A 23,154-nucleotide genomic window follows, 5' to 3' on the forward strand; every position below is an offset into this window, starting at 1 on the left:
GTTCATGTCTCTGATTGTTTGCAGACATTAGAGAACGGTTTTAAAATATGTATCTCCTTGGGTTTCTGAGGGGATTGGGTTCGGGTGGGACACTGTGGTGGCCACTCAGTTTTAAAGAATGAATTTAAGATAGAAAATTATGATAAATTACAGATGAAAATACACAGAAAGAAATTCAGTATCAGGCACTCAAATTCAACAATAATGTCAATTAGTAAATAACTTTCTATGAAGGAATCTCAGCAACCTTCATTGCAATTGACTTTCCAGAAAACCTCCTGCTGAGGATTTGATAAAAGTTGCAACATTTATTTGTTTAAAAATACATTTCTTTTTGTCTTCCACAGTGCCTCTCCTCTTTTGAAATTCAGTGACTCAGTCTCAAATGACACCAGGATCACTGAGGTCAAACATTAGGGGAAAAAAACAAACCATCAAGGCTAAATGTAGCCAAGGCTAACAAAGTATGTTCCAGCAAATCAAACCTACTCATTATTTAGTATTATTGTACTGTACTTAAAAAAACATGCATTTATAAATTATTAGGCTGTTTTAAAATCTGTCCTTCATTTCAAGTTTTGCCATAGTAAAACATACCAAAACCTCTGAAATTATGGCTTTTTGTTTTAAAATTAGTAGTAGCCCCAATCTGACAATCTCCTACAAAACATTTTAAAAAATACAAAAACATGATGAAAAAGCTGCAGTGACTGGCAGCCAGTGGGAGTGTGCTGCTGCACACTGATGAACAGTGTGGTTTACAGCCAACTCCAATAGGTAATCTCATCAGAGAGGGGCTGTAAACAGATAAGAGACCACCCCTAACTAACCCCCTCTGCCAACTGCATCCTTCCCAATCGAGATGTCCCATCGCACTCGTTAAACGAGAACTGCTAACACCTCAAGCAGGCTCGCACGGCCAGCCTAAAACAAGGCTCAAGACATCTATTGACCTCATTTTCAATAAAAGGAGCTACTTCCAGTCTGATGGATGATTTGCTGGTCTAGCATGGAATGGCCATCTGGATGGAAGGATATGCTCACTGTAGTAGGTATGCATCACTTGCCAGGTAAGATTCTCTGTGCATACAAAAGCCTGCAGTGTGCAGCTATATGCATCCCACTTTAGGTCGTATGTATATAAAACCGGAGCAGCTTATAATAAAGAACAGAGAGGAAGTAGAAAAGTCTAATTGAAATTTTGCACCATATGGTCACTGTTGACTTGGTTTTTCTCATTTCAAGGCAAACATGAGGTTATTCTGATCTGAAGTGAGAAAATCCCTTGTTGCATCTGGAGACCTAACAGCAGTTCATTCAGATATCAAAAGCTTTGTACCCAGACTTCTTTGTTGCCGAATAAAGAAAAGGAATCCAAAACAAATCAGTGAAAGAGCTCCGTCTGTGGTAAAACCCCTCGTCCTACACAGCTTCCCTTTTTGTTTGGGGAGCTCAGATTGGGTTCACAGTAGCTGCACTTTAAGTATAGAACGATCTGATTTATTAGCTTGTCAGGGGAAGCATTGTTCAAGAAAGCAATCAAAAAGCACTTACCTAGCTCCTCTAAAATGACTGCTTTTTTCACTGGCTAATTTGTGTAACTCCCATGGAGAGTCTGGCAAAGAGTTTGATGAGGCATATAATGATGATTAATGAATTTATTGCCCTGCTGCTCATCAAACGGTTGTAGTATATAGTTCTCCCTCTCTATCTGCAAATGTGTTGCGCAGGCTTCAGACAGAGGGGTGCAGATGAGATAGCACTGCCCTCCTGCCCCCAGCCTCCCTTTGGCTGTTAACCTGACTGACCTGATGGGCATGAGAATGTGGCAGGCGGTCTGTGGGCCGAGTTGATGCATAATGAACGGTTTAGTAAAAGGTTAAGCTGAAAATGCAAGAAAACCTGCAGACAGGGAGGCACACGCTCAACGTTCACCGTCTGATCACTTTTGTGGGAAAACCAGGAAGAGGGGTTCTGCAGGGCATCATCTCCGACCTCATCCCGCAACAGTCTGTGAGTCCTGAAGAACGACAAACACAAAGGCCAGAGAGACTAATTAATGAGCCACCAAAAATCATCAAGTAACACAGTTTACACAGGAAGTGTCCAACATGTTGAAAAATGAAGTAGAAGTGTTCACATGTTCTATTATTCAGCGGCAACAAGGCCTGCTCTCATCACAAATGATGATTAACGACAGCCAGGGCAGAGAGGGAATATGTGTGTGTTTGTGTGTGTCTGTTTGTGATAGTGGGTTTGTGATTAGGTCACTTTGGGGTCAAAAGCACATCTACGTATTTGCTAAGTAAGCCCACCTCCTCATCCCACTGCCCAGCCAGCTCCAATAAGTCCAGAGTCACGCATTTCTCCGCTCAGCATTGCATAGGGAAGCTTTCACCTAATTGCACCCGGTGCATTCCTACCTGCCGCTCTTTGCTCCATTCTGCTTGATTGAGTTCGAGCTTGTTCACAATCTTTTGGCAACTGAAGAACGCATTGTTGCAACTCCAGTCGCTTCCCCCTTCCCAACCAGTGCTAACACCCCCCACCACCCCAACCCCACCATCACGCCCTTTGAGATCAGTTCCCTGGATAGACTGGATTCTGCATTTACTTATTCATTAGCTCAGTCCCTTAAATACATCAAAGAGCTCCTTCGCTCACACAATAAACCAATAAAAGCAATTATAACTCTGTATCTTCTTGGCAGTGTTGATCTCTCGGGTGCCAACGTTAGATAATGAGAGTCTCATGACATAAGTTTTATGAGAAAGCTCTTTTTCTGTCTCTTTCTAGTGTGCATGCACTTCATCGGTTCCTGGTTCTTCAATGCTCTGCGCATCGCCTCGCATGCTGCGCCTAACAGAAGTTGTGAAAATCGTAAATCAAAAATTTGGACTTTAGCTGCAATTAGACTGATATTGTTTGATGCAGCTTAGTAAGAGACCCACGGAAATTTAGTGGTGCTTTGCCTACTACATGTCTCACATCAAATGTTAGCAGTTAAAATTCTTTAAATATTCATTGCCTTTCTAGGGTGTCTGTTTTTTGTTTGATACAGTGGATGGAGGGGTTCAAGCACAGGCTATTCTAGGTCTGATAATCTCTTTTGCACAACACAAAGAAGATGAAATGCATTCGTCACAAAGGACGAAATTGAGATCCGCTCATTGCCTCCTGATATTGCTTTCAATCATTTTCCTCAAAACAAGAGACAACAACAACCCAATCAGAGGGATCGGCATATGCAGATTATGGCAATAAATTTTTTATGAGCACATTTCATCCTTAAAAGAGACAAAAACAAATGCGGAAAAGCGGAATCAACAGAGCGAAAAAAGGAGTTAAAAATCAAGCTCCTAAGTGGATGTTTTGCTTCACAAACCATTTCAGTTCCCTGACAAGTATGCATATAATATGACTTATTGTACTGCATTCTGTATGCTGAATGGGAACAGTTAGAACCTCATATTACAGAGCTTGTTAGAATTCATAGGATGTAATTTCAGTCATGTCATTTTTTTAAATTACAGTTTCAGGACTGAAACAATAAAAATGGAAAGAAAAAAAAAACTCCTCCTCTCGTATCGGAAACTCATTGAACAAACGGTCAGGAAGTTCACTTGCATATATCACCAATAAGTTATAATCACACTGCTGAAAAAAAGAGTCAGCAAGTCCGGTTGCATATATCATCGATAGTTTATAATCATACTCTTTGGATCGTGCGGTAAAGCAAGAATTTTAATGAGTGATGGCCTCAGTTTCTCTGTTCTTTTTTTCTGGACTGAATAAATGTTAGAAAAGCATTTACAAACAACATTTACATAAACAAGTCAAACGGTTTAAGAATGACTAGATGTCTTTTAGATTTTACTTTTAATAACATATATAGATTTTGCTCTAAAAATCTATATACACTGCCCTGTCAAAAAATATATATATTCATTCTTCTTACTCAATCTCAATGTAATTTATTGTCAACTGTAAAGACAATTATATATGCTTTTTGATATTTCAGAAAAAAAGTGAACTTAAAAACAAATATGAAAAGTCTAAGCCTCCACCCACCAGCTCTTCCTGGATTCACAGCTACAGCCTGAAATGTTTACTCATCCTTTTTTGCAAAGTAGGAAAGGCTCATAAAGATTGAATAAATGTCAGCAATAGTCTCAACTGGATCTAGGTTTGCACTTTCACATTGAAACACATGAAAACTGACCTAAACCATTCCATAACACATAGTTTATTAAGTACAGAGCAAACAGTTACATTTGACTCATCTGACTACATTCTTCCAGATATTTGCTCTCCTCTTTGCATTTTGCTTCCAAAATGTTTTATTTCACTTTTACTCGTCCACAAATGTAACAGCTGTGGATTGTATAACTACACAGATACCATACTAAATGCATGCCACACTGTTCAACAATGCACCGTTTTCCCTATTTTTCATATGATTAATAATTATGCATTGGCTGTAAGATGACAACTTATAGACACTTTAACTGATTACTTATCCCAAACAAGTTCTTCATGGCTTTGGTGGTGTTTCTGGAGACAACTAAAAAAAAAAAAAAAAACACTATAAACAGAGCACGAGAACAAACAAGTTCAGAACACAAAATTGTTGAAATGGTTTACATTTAGATCAATTTTGTCTGAATAATGCATTTCAAAATTGTCATAAGGAGTAACTAATATGCCTCTGAGCAACGTAGACACTGTCCTGGGCTTTCCTAAAAACAAAGAGGAAAATAAAAACGGTTTGCTCACGCTCTCTTTGTGCAGTGCACTTAAATAGACAGTTCTTCAGTCCTTGACCTGTTGATTGACTCACAGAGTGAGTACATTAGTGGGTCATCTATGATTGCACTGTCATTAGTAAATACATGAGTATTGACACATGCATAGAAAAATCTCAAGCACATTATGCCATCGATTGCAGCAGAGTTATCTACAGAGCTAAAGTAGCTGATAAAAGGTTGTCCAACCAATTACAAATGTACCAGCTGTGGCAGTCGATAGCAAGTACTGCCATGATTCATTATCAGAATTGAATGGATTTAAATGCAAAGTGAAAAGGGAAAAAAAATATTGATTATAATAAGAGTGCAGTAACAAAGTCCTAATTTGTGTGCATAATTGCTTTAATGTGGGCTATTAAGACTAAATGGATAGGATTTTACTGTCTGCCCTACATTCAGTAAGACCCCTGCTTTGATCAATACATATGATTTGTAAGTCGGCAGCAATCAATAGCACAGGATGAGTTAAGGATTTGACCTTGTGATGAGGAGCTTCTTCCTCTCTCGGTGACTGAGGGAAGGGACACACCCAAGACAAAGGCAAACTTTTTTTCAGGCTTTTAAATCTTCAAAGACTAAAATCTATTATGGCACCATAAAAAAGTGACTAACAGTGGAGTAATTGATATTCTGTGAGATCAAACACAAAGCAGAGGGTCCGTGCATGTGTGTGGCATGGAAGAGGTTAGAGCTGTGTCTCTGTATTCCATCTACACTTTCATCAGCAACAAAATGTCCAATTAGAGTGTTTTGCCATGCATGGAAGCAACACAATCCAACACACAGAAGCATATACCACGCATTGTGTTTGTCTACATTAATTTCCTGATACTATTATATAACAATATGTTATAAAATAGTATCCCAAACTTAGAACTTCCAATGTTTATGATTGTTCATGTAAACTGACTGACAACTTTAATAAGAGAAGCAGCAGCCAACAGATACTAGAGCTCCACAGCTCACATCGGGAAATATGTTGGCAGGATGGTCATACAAGTCTAGACTTTTTGACAGAGACTATTGCTGTAAATAAGCTGTACATAGTATTTGCCAATTGCAAAAACCTTGTAGAAGAGGCATTGAACATGTGGGAAATTGTGCTCTGGTTGAATGAGACCAGAATCAAATCATACAGTCAAAAAAAAAAAAAATGTCAAGCAAAAAAGTAACATTGTTCATGACCCCAAACGTGCCATTCCTACAGTGAAACACGATCATGGCAGTATCATGCTGTGGGGATGGCTTTCTTGAGCAGAAAAGGAGAGACTCGTTTGTCCAAACCAAAAGTGCAAGAAGCTGCAGCGAGATTTCAGAGCTCATATTCAAAGATGCTTCTCAAATCTGCTTGAGCGTGAGCCAAATTCAAAAGCACACCACACTTTTCAGATTTTTAGATCTGGAAAAACAGATCATTTTGCACATTTGTGCAAAAATGTAATTTTTCTTCTATTTTACTAGTTTGTCCTAATCCTAATATAACATAACCCCCAAAACACCTCCTGAAGTTTGTGGTTGTAATGTGACAAATTCTGAAAGAATGTTAAGTAGACCCACTTTCATGAGGCTGGCTGAGCCTGAGTGAATTCAACAATAAAAGTTTAAACTTTTGAAGAGCGACAGATAGAACAGCCAGAGCTATTTCAGACTGTAATCTTGGAAGAGTTTTAGACACTTTGTGTTTTGGCAACACATGAACGGGACATGTGATCCTTCCTCCCGCCCCCTCAATGCATGAGCAACAGTGTTTAAAGTGTAGGATCTGTTTTTGATTTGCGGTGAGCCTTGTTTTAACCGTAGGCGAAAAGACATTACAAACTGGCACGATCATCCCCTGTTCCAACTAAAAATGTCACAGTAAAACAATACCAGTAAATTAAAAAAAAACAAACTGAATGCCCGCAGGTGAAGAGCTGGGTAGCTCGTACATATTTTAGATCCCTTATCATTACTTCATCTCTGTTGATCCATCGTCAAAGTTTCCAATAATTGCCAACGGAAATCAGACCAGTGTGAAAATGCTGAGTAATAGATGTTTATTCATTCTGTATGCTTGCTATGTATAAATGTATAATGTATAAGTAAAAACTCTTTCGCACACACATCAGAAAACTTTACTGACTCATCTTTACCGAACATCTGTTTCAAGAAAATCTGAAAATAACAGCATCTCTATGTTCCTTCATACATGTAAGTATGTGCAGTGCCTTGCAAAACTGTCAATATTTATTTAACCTTTCCATTAAAAAAAAAAAAAAAAATTAATACCACAAATGTCCATGTATTGTATTTTCATTTCACATCACTCAAAGTCGTGCATTACAGTAAAGTGGGAAAAAAATGAAACATGGTTTCTTGGACATAAACATAAATGTGAAAGGTGTGAGTGTATTTGTATTCCATTCTTTTTATATATAAATCCGGTGTAACCAACTGTCTTTGGAGGTTACCTAATTAGAACATAAAATTAATTATTGTGTAATTTAATCTTAGCATCAATACAGGTGTTTTGCAAAGGTCTCAGAGATTTGTTAGTGAACATTAGTGAACAAACATGAGCCTGAGGACCAGGAAACTTACTGAACTGGTCTGGGATAAAATTGTAGGAAGCTCTGAAGTCGCTTTAACTTGAAAAATTATATCTGATGATCAATCATTAGTTTTTATCCTTAATATAAGAAGAAAGACTCAATCAAACAAAAGCCAAACATTGAACACAGCAAATAAGGAGATCCAGTATTGAATTAAAACTTTTTAGCCAACATGCAAACTCTTTATGTGGGGTGGAATATTAATACTGCACATCACACTGAACACAACATCCACGTAAAGAAACATGATGGTGGAAGCATCAGATCTTTTTCTTCAGTTGTGAACAAATTTATATCAGAGTTTATGCAAATATGTTCATAGATACAGGGGCAAAATTATTAAAGGTTGCAACAAAGTTAAGGGGAAATTTACTTTTCAGCAACTGCCTGAAACACACAGTCAGAGCTACAGTGTAATGGTCTTGATAAAACCATCTGCATAGGTTAGAACAGGCCAGTTAAAGTCTACATTTCATCTATTTCTAAATCTGTGACTAAATGTAAACATTTCTGTCCACAAATGCCTCTCATTCAACTTGAGTGAGGTTGAACTGTGTTCCAAAAGAACAGAAAATTTAAATATCTGAATGTGAGAAGTTGGTAGAACTATACTCCAAAAGATCTATAGTTTTAACTCCCTAGAACTGTAGTTCTACAACATATTGATAAATAAATATATAACTTATACTAAACTTTCTAGATTTTTTTTTTTATTTTAAAAAATTTTAAAAGCATGTTTGCTCTTACAAACTACTTTGCCTTGGTTTTTCGTACAAAATCCGATTTAAATCCAATTAACTTTGTGGTTAAAATTATATAAATATGAAAAGGTTTTGGAGGAATGAATACTTTTTCCAAGGCAAATTACCCAACAGCGATGCCTTTGAATTATGAAGAAGGGGTGCGCATGATACAATTATATCATTATGTCTAATCTCCCTTTAGACACATAATGGTTTGTTCACCAGTGCTGTAACTTTTACTCAGTTCTTATCTATTTGCGAGGCTAAAACGCGAGCAGCACCCCGGAGTACCACAGTACAACACAATGATTAAGTGGCGGCTGCAGGAGTAGCTAGAATACGGAGGGCTATTAGTTGTGAGTGATATGCTTGAAGTTGCTCCCATGAACTTTGCCGAGACTTGATGCTTGGCACTGTTGGGGGCGGTGGTGTTTGGGACCATGGGGGGAGGCTGTGTAGCCTAACAGTTGATATTTATCCCAGTGTTCACACACAACTCCCCTCCTTGTTTCCATTTGGACTCCACTTATAAGTGCTGCCATTCTTTCCTTCACTGAGTGCAGGCAACACGTGCAAGGGACCGCGCTCCCTTTCTCTTCCCTCCGTCTCCTCTCCATCCTCATTCCCTTCCCGAGCGAACCCGCTTATTAACACAAACACTGGCTGACACTTGTTTGTGCTTTTAATTGTGTCTGGATGTTATGTCTCTTGTGAACACATACATTAGCATTTCTCTGGCATGGTATAATCACTTTTTCAACCACAACACCATGCAAAGTGAGTGCAGAGAGTTACCACATGCAATCATGTTTGCTTCACAAGCACATTTGGCTTCACTCAGCTCCTGTATAGTCTGCCACAGTCTCAAAGTTGTTGGGTTTCGTAAATAAGTGCATTCTGGGACGCCATTTCATTTAAGCTGAAGTTCTCCACTGTGGCAGCCGTTAAATGACATTGTACAGGTTTTATAGTAATTTTAAGAGCAACAGTAAAGTAAATAGAACTAACCAAAACCAGTTTACTCGATACTAAATTGCTCTGTTACATCATGTATTTAATACTCCATAAAACTATTGCATATCTTTGTCATTTCAATAGTGTAAGATGCTACAAGAAAACACTCCTTTTGTTGACACTGTAGAAAGTACCATCATCAGAAAAAACCCCAAAAAAACCTAAAAACAATTTTTTTTTTTTTTTGTCACACCGAAAGATAACCAAACACATTAACAGAAGGACCAGTTGGTCACAAAAAAGACAGAAAGCACTAATTGTATCAATTAATGACTTATATTTTCTATAAATTCATCACTGAATGACAGGGGAAGAAGAACTTCAGACCCGTAGTTAAACATTTTGGGCGTCAGTGTGACAGTCTGGGGCAGCAGTGCCGTTTCAGGACATGCCTGAAAGGAATAGCTGATGAAGCCAAGATGCTTGTCTCTAGAAAATCCTTACCATGAATATCTGGCCATCAGTTTGTGATCTATATGTAAAGTGTGCAAGTCTTATGCAGCAGGACAATGAAGCACGGCAGCAAGTTCACCTCTGAAAAACCCAACAAAACAAAATTACAGGTTTCAGAATGGCTGAGTCAATGTCTGGACTTCAGTACAACTGAATTCTGTGGCATGGCCTCAAAGAGGTTCAAAACATTATCCAGTGTGGCAAGATTACAACAATTTTACAAGCTAAGATGAGCCAAAAGTGTTTCCATAGCAATCTAATTACTTCAATACCTCTTACGGTAAATGCTTCATGGCAGTTAAGATTTTGTCAGATTGGTGTCCATGGGTTTATCCATTAACAGAAATAATTATTTAGAACTTAGTCTGATGCTATAATTAGTTTGATGATCTGAAATTTGTCTAATTGTGACAAAGGAGAAAAAGAAAATACATTTTTCATGGGGCAAATGCTTTTGATGTCACACTAGAGCCACCAAATCAGAACAGACAAATCTACAGCTCAAACTTCAGAAGAATAATCCAACTATAACATTAAATATCAACGGAAGCGACACACATAATTCAAAGACAGCACAAAACACATTAAAAACACAAAATGCCCATCATTTGTAGATACATTTGTAATACACATTTTTAAAGAAACACTATCATACAAAACAAGACAGGAAACAGTCTGGCACCAGCTTGAGACTTTATTTCACTGTTGACCATCATCTGAAGCACAAACACACATTACTACAGTTTTACAGCATTAAAACAGCTAATAAAAAATGTTGTCTGCAATTTTTTATTTACCCAACTTTACTATAGCCAACATAACATAATCCAGTCAAAGAAACAGTGTTATCAAGCCTCTCCACATACTTTGAACAAAGTAATGTTGTGCCAGGGATTACACAGTAAAATATGCATGTCCCAATAAAATATGCATATAGCCATGTGTCATTGATGACATGGCTTCAACAAAGGCTGCACCGGTACGCACAAAAGAATGTTACTCAGATTTTATTCCCCTGACTTCAATGTGTACAGAAGAAAAAGAGTCAACTGGGAGAGTAATTATGCCTGACACCAGTGTATTTAGTAAAATCTGAACATGCTTCAGGGTGCCACTCATATGCTTCCTCTTTAACAAAAAAATGTTTAGTATGGCAGTAACAAAACCATGCAGTAAAATAACAGGCTCAAACCTCAGCTGTGCATTGTTTCTGAATTAAACGCCCCAAATATCTTCTGGAAATTAAGACTGTTTGCCGACGAATGGGAGTCTAATCTACTCAGTCATGGTGGTTTGAAGAAGGAATTTCTCGAAGGCCTGGTTCCAGCTCTCCCACCACCGGAGTGATCAAACTGAGAAGAGGGGCTCCTGTTTCCTTTGTTTTCCCACTAAAGGGAAAGGAGGTTGCACGGATGAGCTCTGAATTAAACCTGGGTACTGCTAATGCGAAGCAAGTTAAATGCCTGGGATGTGTTAAATGTCACAGATAGTTAAAGTGTTTTTATCAATCTTAATGTGGTATTTTATGTGAAACTTTGTCTCGCCAAACCCAGATTGAAGAAGGGACTCTTTGATATACATTACAGCAACTAAGCCCACGGCTACAGGGTCATCATATAATCTCCTCATGACTCATGAGCCCCACTAACAACACAATAGAACTGGAACCATAACAGTTCGACAACATCAAGTACAAGACGGTGCTGCCGGGAAAAAACACATAGGAACTTTTTTGCCTTTAGCGCTACCTGCTTTTTGGGTCTCAGGTGACTCCTTCACTGCAGGTATGTGTTTCCATAATAGAGCAGTTAAGAGGGCCTCTTGTTGAGGGCCCTTCCCTCCTGTCTCGGCACACTGACTCCAGTGTGAATAAGGATGCCTAGACGATTTAGCGCAGCCTTGTTTGGCTGAGATTTTCACAATGGAAACTGTCATACAGCATGTAAAGTGTAATTAAACTTGGAGCCATTTTGCTTGAGAATATTCAGACCTGGCATGATTGGATTTCACCAGAAGAAAGTCGACATGCATCCTGCACACTGCTGTAAGGCTTATGTTTTGTGGAGAGTGCACAGGCAGAGGAGCACTTCTCATAGTTACTTTTCCCAAATGGCTAGATGTCCAATATGGCTTTCTTAACCACAATCTACCCCCGCCCTCCAGTCTCTGCACCGCTTTCTGTAACTGTTTTGTCTTCTGGAACTTCCATTACCCGAAGAGGATAAAAATACAGCACCCTGTGAATTTTGTTGGCTCTGTCAGAGTTGCCATTGAAAATATGGATTTTTTATTTTTTCCAAATTTCACTCTGAAACCAAAGTAAGAAAACAAGGTGGCCACAACATTTAGACAGAGGGACCACAACACTGAAATCAATCGACCCTGCATGTGCACATCCAGCTTTCTCATATTGAACCGCAGACGTTTCAGGCTTTCAACACACACACACACGCAAACATATCCACCCACAGCTCCATACAGTCCTATAAACATTTAAACAAATCCACATGTAACTATGTGAGAAACATAAGCATTTAGAAACCAAAGAAAACAATGGATATACTGGACACTGGAGTCATAAACCCCCACACAAACCTTCACACTTCCACACAATGAGTCACCATAATCCATTACATCCTTTTGGATCTGTTATACTTGTATATCGACAGTGCCAATTTTAAAAGACAGTCTGTGTATCTTATTCCTTTCCACTATAAACCTCTCTTTCCCTTCTCAACCTCAGACAGCGATGACACATCCATTTAAACACCCCTTTCACTCGCATGGACATATGACTCAATGATAATGACAGTACTGAGTGTTTTATAGAGAATCATAATTACAATCATCTAAACCTTCATTCTTGGGAGTTTATGTCCATCTCCACCTTTTCTTCTCACTCTTGCTCTCTTCCTCCCTGGCAGCAGCTGCTTTTGCTTGGAGTGCCTTTTTTTTTTTTTTTCTCAGACGATAATCTATTGCCGTCCTCCCATCTCTTACATGTTGCTACATGGTGAGTCAGAGCTGTAATTCCGTCATTAGCAGGATAATATGTGTGCTGACTGTGTGTTAAAACTTTAAGTGCCAGCTTTGCTTTGACCCCCGGGCAGCCTGTGGGTTTGACTGATGCAAGGCTGCCCACCAAGCACCACTTGAACTTCAGGGAGCGGGTTTTGTTCATCACACACTGACCAAGAATGGATTTGGCTTTTGGTACCGACACATGTAAAGTGCCTTGCAAACTTATTTATATCCCAGTGACTTTTTTTCACATTTTATCACATCCCCGCCACAGATTTTAATATATTTTATTGATGCACAAATAACTTATAACTGAGGTAACAGGAAAATAATTCATGGTCCAAATATTTTTGCAAATAAAATCTCAAAAAGTGTACTGTGTTCTTGTCCTAAAACCCCTTTCACTCTAAATGAAATCTATTGTGAGCAGATGTCTTCAGACGTATTCAGTAAAAAGAGTCCATGTGTCTGGAGTTCAATCTTAGTATTCCTGCATTTATTCTCTGAAGGCCTCAGGCTTGTTAAAGACCATTAGTAAAGACTCAGCATCAAAAAGGAAAGAACACAACAGACAGGTTTACATTATCCAACAATATGTTACACACAGCTGCAGAATTGTCCTAAATGCTAGATGTGCATTAAATAGATACTATGCTTATGAAGAGTGGTAAGAAGAAGGTATATTAACAGAAAAGGTTATGCTTATAGTTTGCCATAAGCCACATAGGGAAGACAACAAACTCTTGAGAAGAAGGTGCTCTGTCTCAAGTATTGTTGATGGTGGAAGCATTATACTTGAGGGATTCGCTTAGTTAAGCACGGACGGGGAAGCGGAGTGGATGGAAAGATGTGGATGGAGCTAAAACAGGACGTTCCTGGAAGAAAACCTGTCAGTGGTTTCAAGACTTGAAAATGGGAGACAGGGTTACCTTCCATCATAAAACCAGAACTAAAATGGAACGGTTTTTCTAAAAGCTTTTTTATGAGAGTAAAAATTCTAAAGTCTGTGTTTGTAACATGACAAATTGTGAAAAATGTTCAAGGCATATAAGTACATTTGCAAAGCACTTGGAAAGCATGCTGCATGACCTTCAATCAGGTCTGCCGCAAGTCTAAAGCTTCCAAAGATGTGCCTTTCTGTTTATCTGTCAAACTTAATGACCGTGCTGGGTCACATTTCTCTGACGCGCAGCAGACGTTATAACACCCAGTCGCCACCAACCACTTTGTTCACAGCCAGTCATTACAGGCTGCCAGAGACAAACAGCTCTAAATCAAAAGTTAAATTACAGCAAAGCACAGGTTGGATTGGGCAAGTATTTTAAGAAAGGAGAGACGCAGAGGTGAATTGATAAGACATGTCTCAGCTCAGTTCCCACCAGGCTTTTTATTTCAATAACAAACTTGCACAATTAGGCCTTAAACTCTCCCATAAATCTTGGAGCATGCATGGAGTTTAAAGAATCCCTCCAGGCAAAAGACACTTTGATTTTGATTGCAGCATGAGGAGTAAATGGTTTTTATATTTGTGTGTAAGTTCAATATAACACAAACACGTTTTTTTGTACCACCTATGATAAACCCTAGATGCAGTTGCTATTTTGACTTTCTACATGTGTGTCACAGTCAAACTCAATATTCAATCACAGATGAGCTCCTTGCAGTCCATGACAAATCTCCACCTGTGTGTGAGATCAGTGTAGCTGTACATGTGGGAGCTCGCCCTGATCCCACAGCCTCTGCACTATCACCCACCACCTGAGGCCCTGCCCGAGTGAGTGACTGACTGACTAATGGGAGAATCTCATCTGACAAACAGCATCAGTGATTGATCACCGAGTCTCACCTGAGCACCTCAGGGAGGCTCGGCGTGCCAAAGAGTGTGAGCCTCGGGAGAGCGCACCTTTCCTGTACTCGTCCACCTGACTCCCTTGGGCAGATTCCCTTGCACATGGATCTGTGTGGTCAACACAGCAACTATGTGTATAAACACACATTCTACCTCACAAGTGGTTTATGTGAACCTAAAACTAATGCAACATGCCTGTAGGTCAGGGAAGAATTAGATATTTAATCATTTATACTTTGAGACAAGCGACGTTTCTGTTGATCTTGGAAGGAGCTCCCTGACAAAACATGTTTAAAGAACAACCCTGGGCTATCAAGCCGACTTGTCTGAGCAACAGGATTTCACCTCATTAAAAATGAATCCAGCCATTTTACACCAAACAAGAGCAAGTCCAATTGCACCCAGGAAAAGACAATTAGCATTGAATCAATTTTGTTCTTCCTTTTTTCTTCTCCCTCTCATTTCGTTGCTGAATTATTTTAGCAGCATAATGAACGCTATGGGAAAAGAACACACAAACCATAAGATTCTTGGAAGACGAAGGCAGACAAACCCCCATCTCGCTCATAGCTATGTCTGGATTGCCTTCTGTGCTGAGATAGGAGTCAACATGTTTAGCGACATCAAAAGAAAACCTGATACCTTAAGTATAAGAAGATTAACACTTGCAGTGATCTTGAGCTTAGGCTTCTCCAGGACTTTCAACAGACTGTGCCAGGAGGGACAATTACCAATGAATTGGCACCAACATCTCGTAGTTATTTAACAAAATCTGGCACAGTGTATAAGCTCTCGTCCCTAAGACTTCCTTTCAAGTCTGGCCCCGGTATCAGAAGGCTAACAGATTGGGGAATGTGACGAGAGCCGACAGCAGGGGAATCTGCGGGAACGCTGACAGAGGGAGGTGGTGGGGGGAGAGGTGAGTGAGCAAGAAAGAAAGAAAAACAAAGGAGACAAAGAGGAAAACAAAGAAACAATCATATCAGTCAGGAGGCATTTTATTTCCTGACTTTGGGGTTGTGTCATATCTCCGGGTGGATATTTGTGGTGTGTCTAAGCTGACTGGTATGCCTGTGGGGCGTTACTGTTTACCTCAGTGGACCCAATATGACAGATTCAGGAATGTGACTTTCAATAAAATTCTGAAAGCAAATGCTGATAATCTGACTGGAAGTGACAGACGTAGGCAGAGCGTGTACATAAATGCTTCAAGTCAAACATTGCAAACATAGTTTAATCATGTAATGATTTAAACAATTTTATTTCATAATTATTGCTACTTAGAGTGCGTTAGGATACTTCAATGTCAGAAAGCCACACACACAAGTCGACGTTGGAACACCTGTAGGCGATGTTATGTTGCCACAAGCTCTCTGCTAATCCATACCTTGAGCGTTTCACCACAGGCCCTCTCAGGGTTTACGGAGTACACTGCTCTTTACACATTTATCACTCCCCGTTAATCCAAAATACATACTGTATGCTTGTACCTACAAAGATGTTTTATAACTGAAAGTAATCTGCCTGTCAAAGAGGATGTCAAAAGAGGAAACCTGTGGTGAAGTCATGGACAAACTCCTTAGGCAAAGACGCCTCTGTCCCCACAGGAAACTGACAGCTTCCTGAGATTTTAGGGGCAAAGTTTTAAAGTTTACGTAAGTTTTTATACAATTATGTATAGCTTCTAGCTTTCCTGAAAAAAACAACAACAAAAAAAACCTCACAATATTTTAAAAAAAAATGTAGGTAATTGTTTTTGAAAAGTTAAAGTACAATTTCACCAAATATTAAATACGTTGTCACAATTGTCATGTATGTTGCCGTATAGAATGTTGCATGAGTTTAAATGGTAAAATATGGGCTCCTGGTTTAAATAGTACATGTGTTTTAGACTGAAGGATGATGAATTCATACTGTCAGAACAGGGTACGTTACTTATTGTGATGCCACTGTCTTGCGTGTTCATTATTTTTCAGCTCAGAGTTCATTCAATGAATGAACTCAGCCTTGGTTAACACAGGATGAACCAAGTAACGTTGCATTTTAAAATTTTATTTTCTAAAAAGGAAGGTCACAATTGGATCATTGCCTCAACATTTGAGTTGCAGTGTATCAGTTACAAAATGGCTCCGGAGTATTTAAAAATAATGGCAGCGTGGCATTAAGAATGTTGTCGAAAGCAAAACAAAAGTCCGAAATGTAGACATAAAGCAAGCAGACTATGTAAGGAGAACACAAAACAAATGCAAGAAAGTGCTCTGATTTGCTGCATTATTTGTGTCACAACTAAATAGACAATCTGTTTAGTTTATAAGTTTAGATAATCCCTGGAAAGAGATTTTATTGGAGACAAAGGTTGAATAACCTTGGCAGAATAATACACACAAACAGGTGTGCTTCCTCTAACAACAGTTTCTTAATTTTTACAGTTCAGTCATCAGACTAATTTAACTTTAAAATGTTTTTGGACAGTTTTCAATAAACTGAATTTCAATCATTTCAATGGAATAGCAAACTTCAGTCTCTAGAACTGTAAAGCAGAAAATACTCATAATATAATTTTTAATTAAAGTTCTATTAAAAAAAACTACTTTCTGTCATTACGTTCATTGTTAAATTTTTAATAGAAAATCTACCAAGAAATTGCACAATTTCATGAGGAAGGTAGCTCATAGTTATTATCCAATGTAATTAGGTGAATAACTTCTGGATTTTAAGGAAAAAGATGCTAAACTGTCAACTTGCTAACAATTCTGACTTATTTATCCCATCTAAATTTGTTCCCAGCTCTTTACTTAAATAAAGTATAATATTCCACGTTGTTAAACTCATTCCATGAATTTTTTAAGAACGCTGTGTGTTTTCTAACACACCACTCAGAAACATGGTAGAGATAACAGGTGACAAGACAAGAGGCACCAGCTCGTTGTTGGATCAAGAGTCCGCCTTGGGATACTGTGACAGACGTATATTTCTGACACGTCTCAACAGTGACTGGGAGGAGCAGGAAAAGCCATGTGATTTGGCATTATTTTTTGAGAAATCCCCCCTCAGTAATAGTACTCTGTCATTCCCCAGCCCTCTGTGGAACGGCTTTGACAGAAAGACAGAAGAGATGTGACCTGAAACAAGACGCTGTTTGATCATTGCCGTAACACTTTCATTCTGTCACAAAGATCTATGCAAAAATCACTAAATATTAAAAAAGTTTTCAGTAATATTAAAGTGGAAATAAGCTCACTGATGCCAATGCATTATACATCAATACCTCTGACAAAACACATTTTGTTACTGAACTGACGATCCAACAGAAGAAAGAGAAAGTATGATGAGTCTTCAGAGGGGTACAACCCAGGCCACAGAGACATTTAATGCATGTGTGTTTTATGGACAAAAGGGGACAACCTTCTTTTATTAAAATTTTACTGAACTTTATTAACTGCAAAAACTAACACAAGACCTTTAGTGCAAACAAAGGTACTCCGTTCTGTCCTTGATTGATTTAATTATTTTTTCAAAAACAAAACAGTGGACATTTCTGTGGCACAGTTGGTTGAGAACGATCAAAATCAATATGCATACTGCGATTAAACATGATTGGAAAGAAAAAGCTTTGAAAATGATAAGTCTTGAAATGAAAGCATTCTGAACACATCACTTCTATCAATACTGTGTAATAATGCAAATGTGGATTTAATCTGAATACATGGTGTAGTCCGTACATTATATATGTTCGTTCAATTTGGCAAAAAAAAAAAAAAAAAAAAGTAGGACACATGTTAACTTCAGTTTTGTCTCAGTGCAGTAACTACAACTGTTTCTAAAGTTTAATTTCTCTGAAGCTAATTGTTGTAAATCAAGAAATTCCCTATGAGTTCCTACAACCAAAAGCCAAGGTGTGCGTTTGTCCAGTTCTGAATATGTAACCAAATATAAGATGTTCTACTGTTACCAGTAATAAGCATAATCAAACATTTACTAATGGAAAAAAGTACCAGTGATTTTGATTTCCATGCAATAATTTAAGTTTCTTTTTTCTTTTTTCATTCAGCAAAAACACTTTTCTTGCCACTTCATTGCTACATTCCTTACACAGACATCAACAAAGAGATAGTCAAGAGTTGGCTCTTTAAACACAAAGAACTGGTTTAAGATTATTCACAGGTTCCAAACTAAACCTTGAAGTGCTTCAGTAGAGAGGTGGTGAAAAAAATACATCAATATTTGCTTGCTTTCACACAAACCAACTTCATACTACCCCAACACCTCGTAAAGTCAGACACTGCCCACACCCAATGAATTTAAAGCAATCTGAGGGGTTGGCAGGAGCAGACTGCTGTATGCATTTCTCTGGTTTTGCTGACAGCTTGCCCTACTCACCTCATCTGTCTGCCGTCTATAAAGAACAGCCTTGTGGGCACGCTCAGAGCCCCACCTCCTGACCTCCAGACCTATGGCTCTTGGACCTTCTCGGCATGATTTACACAAAATGGTTAACGTTGATTTACAATATAACAAACAAAAATATGCCTTCATTTCTTAAGTAAATCATTTAAGAAAGACGGTGACAAAGCAGAATGATGCTTCAGCTTACTGAAAGTGTGCTTCTCTAGAAATTTGATGCTACATTAAGAAATGGAGCTCATGAGGTGGGGAGTCTATTTGTATGAGAAATGTTACACCTTCTCATCTAAGTTTAGTTTAATAATTGCAATATTTATTATAATGGCAGCGATGCCAGTCACCTTTCCACCCATGAACGCATGCAACGCAAGGTAGACTAAATATTTGGTTTGAAATGCGAGAGCCTACCTAAAAACTCTGCAGCCCTAAAAATGTGTCAGGCCATAAAATTGGATAAACACCACCTCAGATTACGTGCGACACTCAACAAATTTTACAGTGTCATTATTTATTTAATAAAAACTCAAAGTGCAGATATGGGGTCTCTTAGTGCTTTGGAAATAAGAAAGCAAGAGGCAGTCTGGGGCTGTTCGCAAAACACAGTTGATAAACAGGTCAAAGGAGAACATGATCACTTCTGTGAAAGCTGAACTTTTGTGGAGATGCATCTCTGGAGTGCTCAGCTGTTTGGGAACGAAATGGTGAGGATGAGAGACAAGGGCAATGATTCTAAACTAACAACTCTCACTGCCCATTAATCTGGGTAGAGTTACAAATGTTTTTCCAGAAAGTTGGGATCCATAGTCCAGAGCTGTTCCAAAATCCAAAGCAGCATTTTTACAAGAGATGCAAGGCATTTATTCAACCGTCAGCGCTGCACAGCTACAGATGCAAAAGGTTATCCTTAGATCTATTTCAGCACATTAACATTTAAAATAGTATCTATCGTACTCAGCTATTGCTAGGCTCAACATGCAAAAATAAAAATAAAAAATACTCCTAATAACTACAATGGATTATATGGAAAATTGTTATGGCATAATGTTTACTATTTTAAAAATATTTTGTAAATATGTTGTCTTTAAAGTAATGTCTTCTATTGTGTGCTGTAGGTTTATTTTATTCTGAAACAATCTAAAGTCATACAGAGTTCAGTTCGAGAGATAAACGCGAGGTTATTATTGTGAAGCTACAGCAAACATGAACCAGTTGTTATAAGTCAATAATAACCAAGGGTCCATGAATGCCCTGGGTAAATAAATCAATCAGCCTATAAGAAGAGAATGTGCACATTTCTGTCAAAGCAGCAGTCTCTTGCTGACTTACTGTAAATGCTTTCTCAGTGATAGCATTTAATAGAAACAAACTTAGAAGCTTCTGGCAATTCCTTCAGGGCACGTACTGTGAAGAAACATTACACGGAATCCATACGAGAACCCAATTCAAGTCCAAGTCAGCCATAGTCTCTACAATGTGGGAAAAAAAAACAAACAAGCCATATTCAAGTCAGAAGCAAATTTAACATGGCAAGTTCAACCAAATATATGTGCAATGTGCCATGATAATTCATTTAAGGGCCTGTGGTGTAGCGGAAGAGTGAGTATTCGTACACAGCTGTCTGTGGTTTGGTTGACGATCCTCAGATCTTAGCTGCATGTCTTTTCCACTTCTCCCTCTGTATATGTCCTGTCTGATTGCTGCTGATAAAGATCCCTTGCGACACAAAATCCTGTAAGTTAATTAAGAAAAAAAGCACAAAAATCTCCTTTAAAACAAAAACAAAACAAACAAAAACACAATTTGGGAATGAAAAACTGGACGTTTTTTAAAACATCTTTGTGAAGACCAAAAATGAAAAATAAAAAATAAAATAAAATAAAATCATCAGTGCAAAAACATGGCGGCAACTTTTTAGCAAAGGCTTGTTTTTATCGCTATAGAATCTGAGGACTTTTGTGTCTTTCAAACAAACTACGACTTCACTATATAGAAAAATATTCTAAAGTCAAAGGCTAAGGCGTCTGTCAGAGCTGAAACCAGGCTCTGTAAAAAGATAACGTTCTCATTCAAAAAGCAAATCTACAACAGCATGGCTATAAAGAAGGAAGTGGGACTCTACAATGCTCCACTTCTGAACTCTGCTTGGTTGAAACTTGGGGATAAAATAGCTATGGAATTTAAAAGTTTACAAATATCTTGCTGAAATGAAGTAATACTCTAATTAAGAGTGAACCGAGGCTCTTCCGCAAAATTGTGAAACACTGAGCTGGTCAGTCTTTTACTGGTCATGCAACAAATAACCCTACCACTAACACTATTAAAACCAGACGTAATAAAACGAACACATCATAATATATGCTTCTGCAACACTCTTTTGCTGCCTCACCCAGCTGGAGCCAAGTTAGCCAGGATTTACGTAACCCAGTCACAGTGTCTCCATTAATTGCTGAAAGTGACACCGTGCACGGTTATTATATGATTACGACATGACAGCTCTCGTTTTTCACTATTAAAAGGGAGACAAGCCTGTGCTCAGCTGCAATAGGGTTTCAGTACATGGAAGAAGGAAGAAAGAATGACCACTTTTTGACATACTTTTAAATTAAAATGTGTAATAAAAGATTTTGTTTAAAAATGTATACATATTTTGTACTGTTTTAATGTGTTTTGAGAGACATTGGTCTCATTTTCAATCAGAAACAAACATGATTATAATTTCAAATCTAACTCTGACAGGGCAATAAAAATGTTACTTTGAGTAAATTTGCATGGGATTTTCTGTCAACATTGTGTCAAAGTAACCAAGTATACACTGCTTCACCCTGAACTACATAAAAGGTCTGTTCTAATATTAACTCCACATCAGAACCTGCCCTATGCTTCCATATTTGACTGTTTTTCCTGACCTCTGCAGCAGTCCTTTAGGTGGAGTTTAGTTTTGCCAGTGCAGGTATCCTCTTGGTGATCCACAAAGTTAAATTTATGATGAGAACTGGTGTATCGTGACATCCAGGTCTGGAGCAGATGGTAAACCCAGTGGTGCCCTTGGACCAACTGACTTTAGAAACCTTAATCTAAAAGTTATCACACACTTGATAATTATTTTCTTTTCTTATGACTGAGTAGCAAATTTAAAAGAAGTCATTTACTAATTTTCAGTTGGGTAAAAAAAAGAAAAACGTGTCTTCTGGCTTTTTGTCCAGGACATCACAAAATACAACTAAACTAGTAAGAGAATGAAGCTGGAAAAGTTGTTTTGTACTGTTGTGATGTTTTAGAATAACCTGACAAATGCTAAAGGTCAGACTGACTAAAGATAAAAGTAGCTGACCCCAATCAGAAGGAGCTTCCTCTGAACTCCTCTGGATTCAGTCGTTCAGAGGGATTACATGCATGCATCTGCATGGGTCTGTGTAGGATAAATGATGTCTAAGAAGCCAGGGTCACTGTGCTCTTCATGTAACCCAGTAACATCCATCTTAGGCCGCCTGGAGAGGTGAAGTTTTTCACTGTGGACTGGGCTGGCAGACAACTGGGTGGGGGGTGTAGCAGTGAGGTTGCTGAAGTGCAGAAAGACAAGAAGCAGATCAGAGTTTGAGAGGTTAAGCCCAAACAATCTCAGCCATTTTGGATTACATCTGCATGCACACTACAAACATGCCCCTGAACTTTAAAAGCTTCATAAACTTTTAGTTCATCTATGGTAATATGTACTTCATCTTACATTTATGCTGCAAAACAAGAGAAGTTCCAGTTTGCTCATTTTTTTAACCAATATGTAGACGTCTGAAAACAACTTAAAAACAACAATTACTTGACAAAAATTACTGAATCACACTTATGACAACAATATTAGGATGTTTAGCAAGTCTTTCTGAATGCAGTTTAAAGCAGATTTTGTGGCAGTGCAAGAAGAAGACCGCATGTCTTTTAAAGGTACAAAGGCGCCTGGCAAGCTAAGGCTGGCAGACACATACCAGACCTTTACTTAAAAGGCCATGTCAGGGGTTAAGTGGTCATGGAAAAGGAGGCAGAGAGCCGCCGCTAAAGTTATTAGACAGCATAGTTTCTCTCGTCAGCAGGTGGGAGGTGAGATCTGCTGTGACGAGCAGGTGCTGCTCAGGGCCAGAGATCACAGCTGAACGCTAGGCTGTGATAAGCCCTATACACCACTTAAATTACACCACCGCCACCACTTTGACCCTGCATGCTTTGGACGGTGTTATGAAGAGAAAGTGAGAACGTTGGGAGTCAAAGTGTGAGAAACAAAA

At 38.5% G+C, this 23,154-nt stretch overlaps 1 long non-coding RNA gene across 3 annotated transcripts in view; it reads right to left on the reverse strand.

Moving 5' to 3' along the window:
* The window catches only part of LOC103138096 (uncharacterized), a 114,760-nt gene that overhangs the window by 11,469 nt on the left and 80,137 nt on the right, over positions 1 to 23,154 (reverse strand). For 2 of the 3 annotated variants that reach the window (XR_001662113.1, XR_001662111.1), the window contains one exon: positions 22,215 to 22,443. The exons of the other annotated variant lie outside the window; for it this stretch is intronic. This is a non-coding gene — a long non-coding RNA (uncharacterized LOC103138096). The remainder of the gene's footprint in view (positions 1 to 22,214; positions 22,444 to 23,154) is intronic. 3 annotated transcript variants of the gene reach the window in all.

The sequence above is a fragment of the Poecilia formosa genome, unplaced genomic scaffold (genome assembly GCF_000485575.1).
Source record: "Poecilia formosa unplaced genomic scaffold, Poecilia_formosa-5.1.2 Scaffold46, whole genome shotgun sequence".
NCBI lineage: Eukaryota > Metazoa > Chordata > Actinopteri > Cyprinodontiformes > Poeciliidae > Poecilia > Poecilia formosa.